General features: G+C 42.5%; 1 protein-coding gene across 1 annotated transcript in view; it reads left to right on the forward strand.

Annotated features, from left to right (window-relative positions):
* ZBTB7A (zinc finger and BTB domain containing 7A) overlaps positions 1 to 7,631 on the forward strand; it is a 57,562-nt gene that overhangs the window by 1,150 nt on the left and 48,781 nt on the right. The gene's annotated exons all lie outside the window — the stretch shown is intronic.

The raw sequence follows: 7,631 nt of genomic DNA on the forward strand, positions 1-7,631 counted from the left end.
GAACATGGGGGAGCCTGGACTGGAAATGGAGCTAGACTTTCTTAGAGTAGGAAGGGATCCTAGAAATCTACTCCACCCCTGATATTTTATAGATGGGGAAACTGAGGCAGCGGAGAAATGATGTGCCCATAGTTACAGCCACTGCTGTTCAGCTGTACAAGTTCTTCCTTGTTCCCTGACTCCTAGTTCATTGTACCAAGCTGGTTCCTGTAGAGGATCCTGACCCAGGAAATAGAGAATTCTGTTATTTTCAAAAAGAATGGTTGGGGGAAGGCCTGGGGTGGGGGGAGAGAGAGAAAGAAAGGTGGGGGAAAGGAAAGGGGAGAGTCAGAAGAAGAGAGGAAGGGGGGAGAGGGAGTGGTGGAGAGAGGAAGAGAAGGGGGAGGGAGAGAGACAGGGAGGAGAAAGGAGGAAGAAGAGAGAGGACTGGTATCCTGAGGGGAAGATAGGGCATTCCAGTCTTGGGTAAATTGTTAGGCTTCAGACAGGTGACTTGCTCAAGGGCTTCAGCCAGAATTCTAAGGAGACTGAGTAGGGTGTGCTCCGTAGACGCCCCACCAAATGCCTGCACTGCAGACTGGGACGTGAGCAGTGACTACTACTAATCAAGTTCCCGGGAAAGAAGTGGTAGGCTTTCCCAGAAGTCTGGCTAGTGGAGTGGGGAGGGGGAGGGCCCAGGAGGAAGGGAGCTTAACTGCAGTATGGGTCAAAGTGAAACTAACCCGGCCCACAATAGAAGCCTCGAGGCCCTGCTCGGGAGAGGCCACTTCAGCTTTGTGAGAGGTTTGAACTTGGGATCTGAAGCTTCAGAACCAGAAAAAACATTACCGATCGCCTCATCAAGCGTCAGGACCGAGCCAGAGAATGCCAGGGCTGCTTGGGAGCCGAGAAGTCGGTGTTTCTCCTCTCCTACCTATGAGCTGAGGTCCAGTAGAGAAATTACTTGTTCAAGGACACACATGCAACCCAGGGCTCCTCACTTTTGTTTCCATGGCCCAAGGTGGCATTTGTGTTTGGCAGCAGCATGCGTTGAACAAAACCCTAGGCCTTTGCTGGCATGACCTCGCATTAAGCCAGGCTCCTAGGGTCGAAACATCCGTGGTTTCTTAGGGTACTAGGAGAATGACACTGGGGATGCGCCCTGCTTGATTTAAGGGCTGGTGGGTGCCTCACTTGAGCAGCAGGCCAGGTGGGTGGGAGGTGCAGCTAGGGTGAGGCTCCAGTTCCAGCTGTAATTCCCAGGGCAGCAGGGTTGGGCCCGGGGGGAGCTGGGGCAGAGGGAGGGGCCCTGGGCCGACAGCCTCTACTGGGAGACCAGAGCCCCAGGGGAGGGGGACTGACTTCTAGATCCCAAGAAAAGCAGCCATGTATCTGTAGCATTTTGCAGTCTAGACCTGGAAGGGCCTTGAAGACCACCCCCTTCATTTTTCATTTTACAAATACAAAAACGCCTAGAGAGAAGTGGCTTGTCTAAGGTCACACCACTGATAAATAGTGGAGATGACGGCAGAACCCAGCTTCTTTGGCCCCAAGTCCAATGTACTGCCTCATGAAATGTGAGAGAGCTGAAAGTGGATGTAGAATGTTAGACTTAGGAGAGAGTCCTTAGAACACAGAATGTTTGAGGTGGAGAGGATCTTAAAGAGCATTATCCTTATTTCTGTAAAATAAGAGAAACTGAGGCCCAAAGAGATAAAGTGATTTGCCTAAGACTACAGGAAATTACTGGAGGCAGCTAGATGACTCAGTGGATAGAGTGCTGGGCCTGGAGTCAGGAAGATTTGAGTTTAAATCTGGCTTCAGCTATGTTGGTTGTGTGACCCTGGACAAGTCACTTGTCCAGGATTTACCTTAATCCACTGGAGAAAGGAATGGGAAACCACCTCAGTATTTTTGCCAAGAAAATCCCATACAGGGTTATGAAGAGTCAGACATGACTGAGTAGCTGTACAAGAACATTGAGAAATTAAGGCATTTCCCCACTCTCCAGAGGCTAGGAGTGATAAAATAGGGCTAATGGAGAAGTAAGGGCAGTTCAAAACAACTGGTGCAGAAGTCATTTCTCCTTGGTTTGGGAATGTGTTGTCCTTCGTTTGGTCAAATTACCTTCTTGATTGTGTTTTTATTCTATCAACAAATAAAGATTATAATAATAGCCAGCGCTTACATAACACTTTACATTTTTCAAATCCCTTTACATGTTATCTCATTTTGTTTGATATGTACAAATGCTTAGTCCACTTCTCAGTTCTGTTTAACTTCCCTTGACCTGAAACTAGGTGACCTGAAAAAATGAACTGAGATCCTGGAAAACAGTCATACTCTGAGGTTATGGAGCAAAGAGATTATTAATTTAGCATTAAACCAAAACTTTAGAGGGACTCACTCACTGTAAGAGATAGTGGCAGGAAGAAGGAAGTAAATAAGCTTTTATTAAGGGCCTGCTATAGACCAGCTGTGTGACCCTGGGCAAGTCACTTCATCTTGTTTGCCTCAGTTTCCTTATCTGTGAAATGAGCTGGAGAAAGAAATGGTAAACCAGTATCTTTATCAAGAAAACCCCAGATGGAGTCATGAAGATTCATAGATGACCAAAATACCTAAACAACAAAAAATGCTCCATGTGCTGTGCTAAGCACTGAACAGTTGGCTCATTTGATCCTCACAGCTCCTCAAGGTAGGTGCTATTATGATCCCCATTTCCTAAGTGAAGAGACTGAGACAGAGACAGGCTAAAAGATGGGGGGGGGGGCACAGCTAGTAAGTGTCTGAGGCCAGGTGTGAGTTTAGTTCTTCCTTGCTCTAGGCCCAGCACTCTCTCTAATGGGTCACCTAGTTGCCACCAGTAGTATCTGGGCTAGGGGATCAGGAAGTCTGGGAAACCTAATTCTGCTACTTGTTGACTCTGTGACCTTGGGTGGATTACTTTCCAGATGCCTTCTGCCACTATCTCTATGATGTAGCCCTTCTCCTTGCTGAGGGAAACCCCTTACATTCACAAGTAATGCCATCCTGGTCACCCAGACTCCTGGTGCCATCTTCTATCTCCTACACTCTTACCTGCCACATCCAATCTGTTGCCAAGGCCTGTCAATTCTACCTTTGTATTATCTCTTCTATACTCCCCCTCCTCCTCTGATACTGCTAGCACTCAGGTGCAGGCCCTCACCCCCTCATACCTAGACTAACTACCGCAATAGCCTGCTGGTGTACCTGCCTGCCTCAGGTCTCTCTCTCCCTTTTCCAACCCATCCTCCATTCAGCTGCCAAACTGATTTTCCTGAATCAAAGCTCCGACCATGTCACTCCCCTTCTCAATAAACTCCATGGCTCCCTATCACCTTAGGATCAAATAGAAAATTCTTAATTGGCATCCAAAGCCCTTTGTAATCTGCTACCTCCTATCTTTTCAGTCTTCTTACACCTTCCCATGCACACTGGGATCCAGTGAAACTGACTCCTTGCTCTTCCTCACCCAAGACATTCCATCTCCTAACTCTAGCCGTTTTCTCTAATTGTCCATCATACCTGTCATGCTCTCCCTCTTCATCTCTCTCTCTTGGCTTCCTTGTCTTCTTTCAAGTCCCATCTAAAAACCTATTATCTATAGGGAGCCTTTCCCGACCCCCCCTTAATTCCAGTGCCTTTACTCTGCTGGTGTTTCCCAGTTTCTCCTGTACTCATTCTGTTCGCATTGTTTGGATTTTGTCTCCCCTATTAGATTGTGAGCTCCTTGAAAATTGTCTTTTTCCTTTCTTTGTGTCCCCAGTGTTTAGCACAGTATCTGGCATATAGTAGGTGCTTAATACATCCTTATTAAGGACTGACTTCCTCTCTCCTGTCCCAATTTCCTTATTTTTTTTTATGATGAGGGGCTTGAACTGGATAAAAAATCATCTCCATCCATGCCACTTTGTTGGTGTCCCCATGTTCCATGAATATCCTGGAGTTTACATGTTGCTATTCCAATTTCATCATCAAGCATTTCTGATAATTAAGTAGAAAAGAGTTGTCATCTCTGTCCGATGGGAAGGGAATGAAGGCACAGAAAGAAACACTTCTTTGTCCAAATTCAACACCAGTTCAGGGATAGATCTGAGATTAAAATGCTTGAGACATGTTTGTTGATTTGAACTTAACATTTTAGACATGTCAATGAATTGGCAGTCACATGAATGTGGGTGTTCCAGGAATGCTTTCCCCTCTGATGGAATTCTGGTCAGTTAGTACCTACTATGTGCCAGGCAGTGGGGGTACAAAGAAAGACAAAGAACAGCCCCTGCCCTTGAGAACCTTACCATCTAATGGGAGAAACAACGTGCAAATAACTAGATACAAAGAAAATACTTGCAGAGTAGATCAAGGGCTTAACCTTTTTGTCTTATGGACCCCTCTGGCAGCCTTGTGAAACCCATGCACCCTTTCTTAGAATCATGTTTTTAAATGCACAAAATAAAATACATAGGATTACAAAGGAAATCCATTATATTAAAATACAGTTACCTAGCTTCTTTTCTTTTTCTTTCTTTTGTGAGACAATCGAGGTTAAGTGACTTGCCCAGGGTTACATAGCTAGTAAATGTCAAGTGTCTAAGGCTGGATTTGAATTTATGTCTTCCTGACTCCAAGGCTGGTGCTCTATCCACTGTGACACCTAGCTGCCCACAGTTACCAAGTTAAAAAAAAATAAACAAGTTCACAGATTCCAGATTAGTAGTAGTAGTAGATGGAAGTCATTTGAAAAGTGAAGGAATTAACTGCTAAGGTCTCTGTCATTCAATAAATCCTTCATAGGGGAGATACCCAACACCCTGCTTCTCAGCAAGTCAGTATATATATTAATATTAATTTTTCACTTACTCTGGTTCAATCATCCACACTAGAAAAACAATCTTTTTCTTTTTTAAAATAATTTAATTTTTTAATGAACAGAAATTTCACCTTTTCTCCCATCTGCCTCCCCTAATGAAAAACAAAGAGAAACAAACTCTGTTTTAACAAATATCCCTGGTTAAGCAAAACAAATTCCCACATTGGCCAAGTCCAAAAAATTATGTCTCATTTTGTACTCTGTGTACTTTTGTCAGGAGATGAGTGACATGTTTCCCCATGTGCCCTCTGGAACTGTGGTTGGTCATTTCCTTGAACAGAGTTCTTTTTTAATTTCTTTTTTCTTTTTGGAGGGCAATCGGTGTTAAGTTACTTTCCCAATGTCACACGGCTAGTTTTTGTGTTAAGTGTCTGAGGTTGGATTTGAACTCAGGTCCTCCTGACTCCAGGGCTGGTGCTCTACTCACCTCGACACCTAGCCACCCCTCCTCATTTCTTTTTTTTGACCAGAGTTCTTAAATCTTTCAAAGTTGTTTGTCTTTATAATGTTGTTTTTGTATAAATTGTTCTCCTGGTTTTCTCGCTTCACTCTGTTAATACGTAGAAGCCTTCCAAAGTTTCTCTGAAGCTGTCCCCTTCATTCATTCTTTCCATCCCTTCATTTTTATTTTGTGTGTGTCCTTATTTTAAAAAACAAACAAACAAAAACGGGTTTCAGGAAGAATAAAATTCAAAGACCTTGAACATAAGCAACAACTGAAAAATATTAACATATGGCCTTCAGATCTAGTAAATGAGTTCAGGTATCCGTGATTAAAGGGTTTTGTTTTCTTATTCAATCTGTCACTCTTTTTCTTTTTATTGGATCCTTTAATTCATGTACATTTAAAATTATGAGTTAGGTTCATATTTCTTCTGTTTCTAATGTTGGAATTTTTTTTCATGTTATGATTTCCCCTCCTCTTCTGCTGTAAACACAGAATTATGTTCTGTCAATTACTTTAATCTTTTTTTTTTAAGGTGGCCCTGTTCTCACTGGCTTTCTTCCCTTCACCCTTGATCCCCTCTCCTCTCCTCTTATTTGTTACCTTTTCCCTTTAGAATTCTATGTATTAGGTTTTTTTTCTCCTGTTTTTATTTTGTTATATAATTCTCTCCCCCCTTTTTCCACCTCTTAGTTGATCAAGTAGATTCTACTTTTCTCTCCCTTCCCTTCAACTAGTCCTGTTCATTCGTTTTTAAATTTTCTTTTTTTTTACATCTCTTTCCTAAAAGGATTCTTCTCACTTTCATTATCCATACTCTCTGTCTATTCTAGACCCTTATTCTCTGATTCATGACCCTTATAATTATCTGATTTCTTTCTTTTTTTTCTGTATTCCTCATCCAGTCACAGCTTCCAAGGTTTCCATTCTAAGCTCTCCCCTCTAGGCAGTTTTTGACACTGCCCTATAGGGCTTTACCTATGGATTTTCCTTTTTCCCTTATGCCTGGTGCAGGTGTCAGAGAGGATATTGCCCCATGGTAAGACTCCTCCCCCACCACACCCTCGATTAAGCAGCCCACCACTGATTTATTCCCTTTTCTGGTTATCTTTTTTTTCCATACTTCCTCAAAATCTCCGAGTTCATGCTCTACCACTTTCCCAAAAGTCAGTTGCTCCCAGTGATTCTAATTCCATGCCCCCCCCTTCTGAGGTGGAACAAGTAGACTTTTCAAGCACCAAATCTCCCAGGTCAGACTCAGCATAAGATCCCCAACTCCCTTCACAGATCATCTCTCATCACCCATAGGAGCATTCATCAATGCTAACCCCCTCCCAACACCAAAGCAAGGTCTCCTTCCTTTCCACCCTTTTCAATCTTTCCCCTTCCTTCTCACCCACTCCCTTGTAGGTTCTTTTCTTTCTGAGGCCACAAAGATCACCTTTCCCTTATTGCTCATCATTGATTTTACCACCAGCACATCACACACTCTTCTCTTTCCCCTTGTTCACTCTTGCCATTGCTGTTTGGAACACATTATTCCACTCCCTCCTACCTTTTCTAGTGGGTACAGAATAGTTTTGTGTTATTTGAACATCCTTGCCTTTGTATCTGAAGCTTTTCCTCCTGATCAATTGCAGAACTTGTTTCTGAATGGAATTGTTAAATTTAACCACCACATATCTTGGAATGTGAAGCCTTGAGTTTTTTGTGGGTTTTTTGTTTGTTTGTTTGTTTTCTGGGAAACAATCTCTGAATTTTTTTAATTGGTATTTTATTTTCTATGTTCAGAAGCTCTGGGAAGTTCTCTTCTATCATTTCCTTCATTATGGTGTTAAGGTTTTTTATCCTGTTGTGTTCTTCTGGGAGACCTATCATCCTGGGGGTGTCTCTATGGGTCTCCTCTTTCAAGTCCAGTATGTTTTGTTTGCATGGTGAACACATGTCTTTTAATGTTATTGTTTTTTGTTTCCTTTCTTAAAGATTGTCCTTCATTTCTGTGTATTTTCATTCTCAATCTCTGTTGTTTCTTTGGTGAGGCTTTCCTTTACAGACAGATTCTGTTTTTTTTATTCTGCCCATTATTTTTGCTACAATTTCTGCTCTCATAATTCTCATTTCTTTTTTGAACCACTCAGGGACAGTATATTGTGGTTCCATGTTCTCTTCAAATTCCATAGGATCCTTTTCAAGTGTTGGATCTTTCTTTCTTTCTTCCTTCCTTCCTTCTCTTCTTTCTTTCTTCCTTCCTTCCTTTCTTTCTTTCTTTCTTTCTTTCTTTCTTTCTTTCTTTCTTTCTTTCTTTCTTTCTTTCTT

This window comes from Petaurus breviceps, unplaced genomic scaffold, assembly GCF_028583685.1.
Source record: "Petaurus breviceps papuanus isolate PSGF00001 unplaced genomic scaffold, PetGlider_PUasm1.0 180, whole genome shotgun sequence".
In the NCBI taxonomy this organism is placed as follows: domain Eukaryota; kingdom Metazoa; phylum Chordata; class Mammalia; order Diprotodontia; family Petauridae; genus Petaurus; species Petaurus breviceps.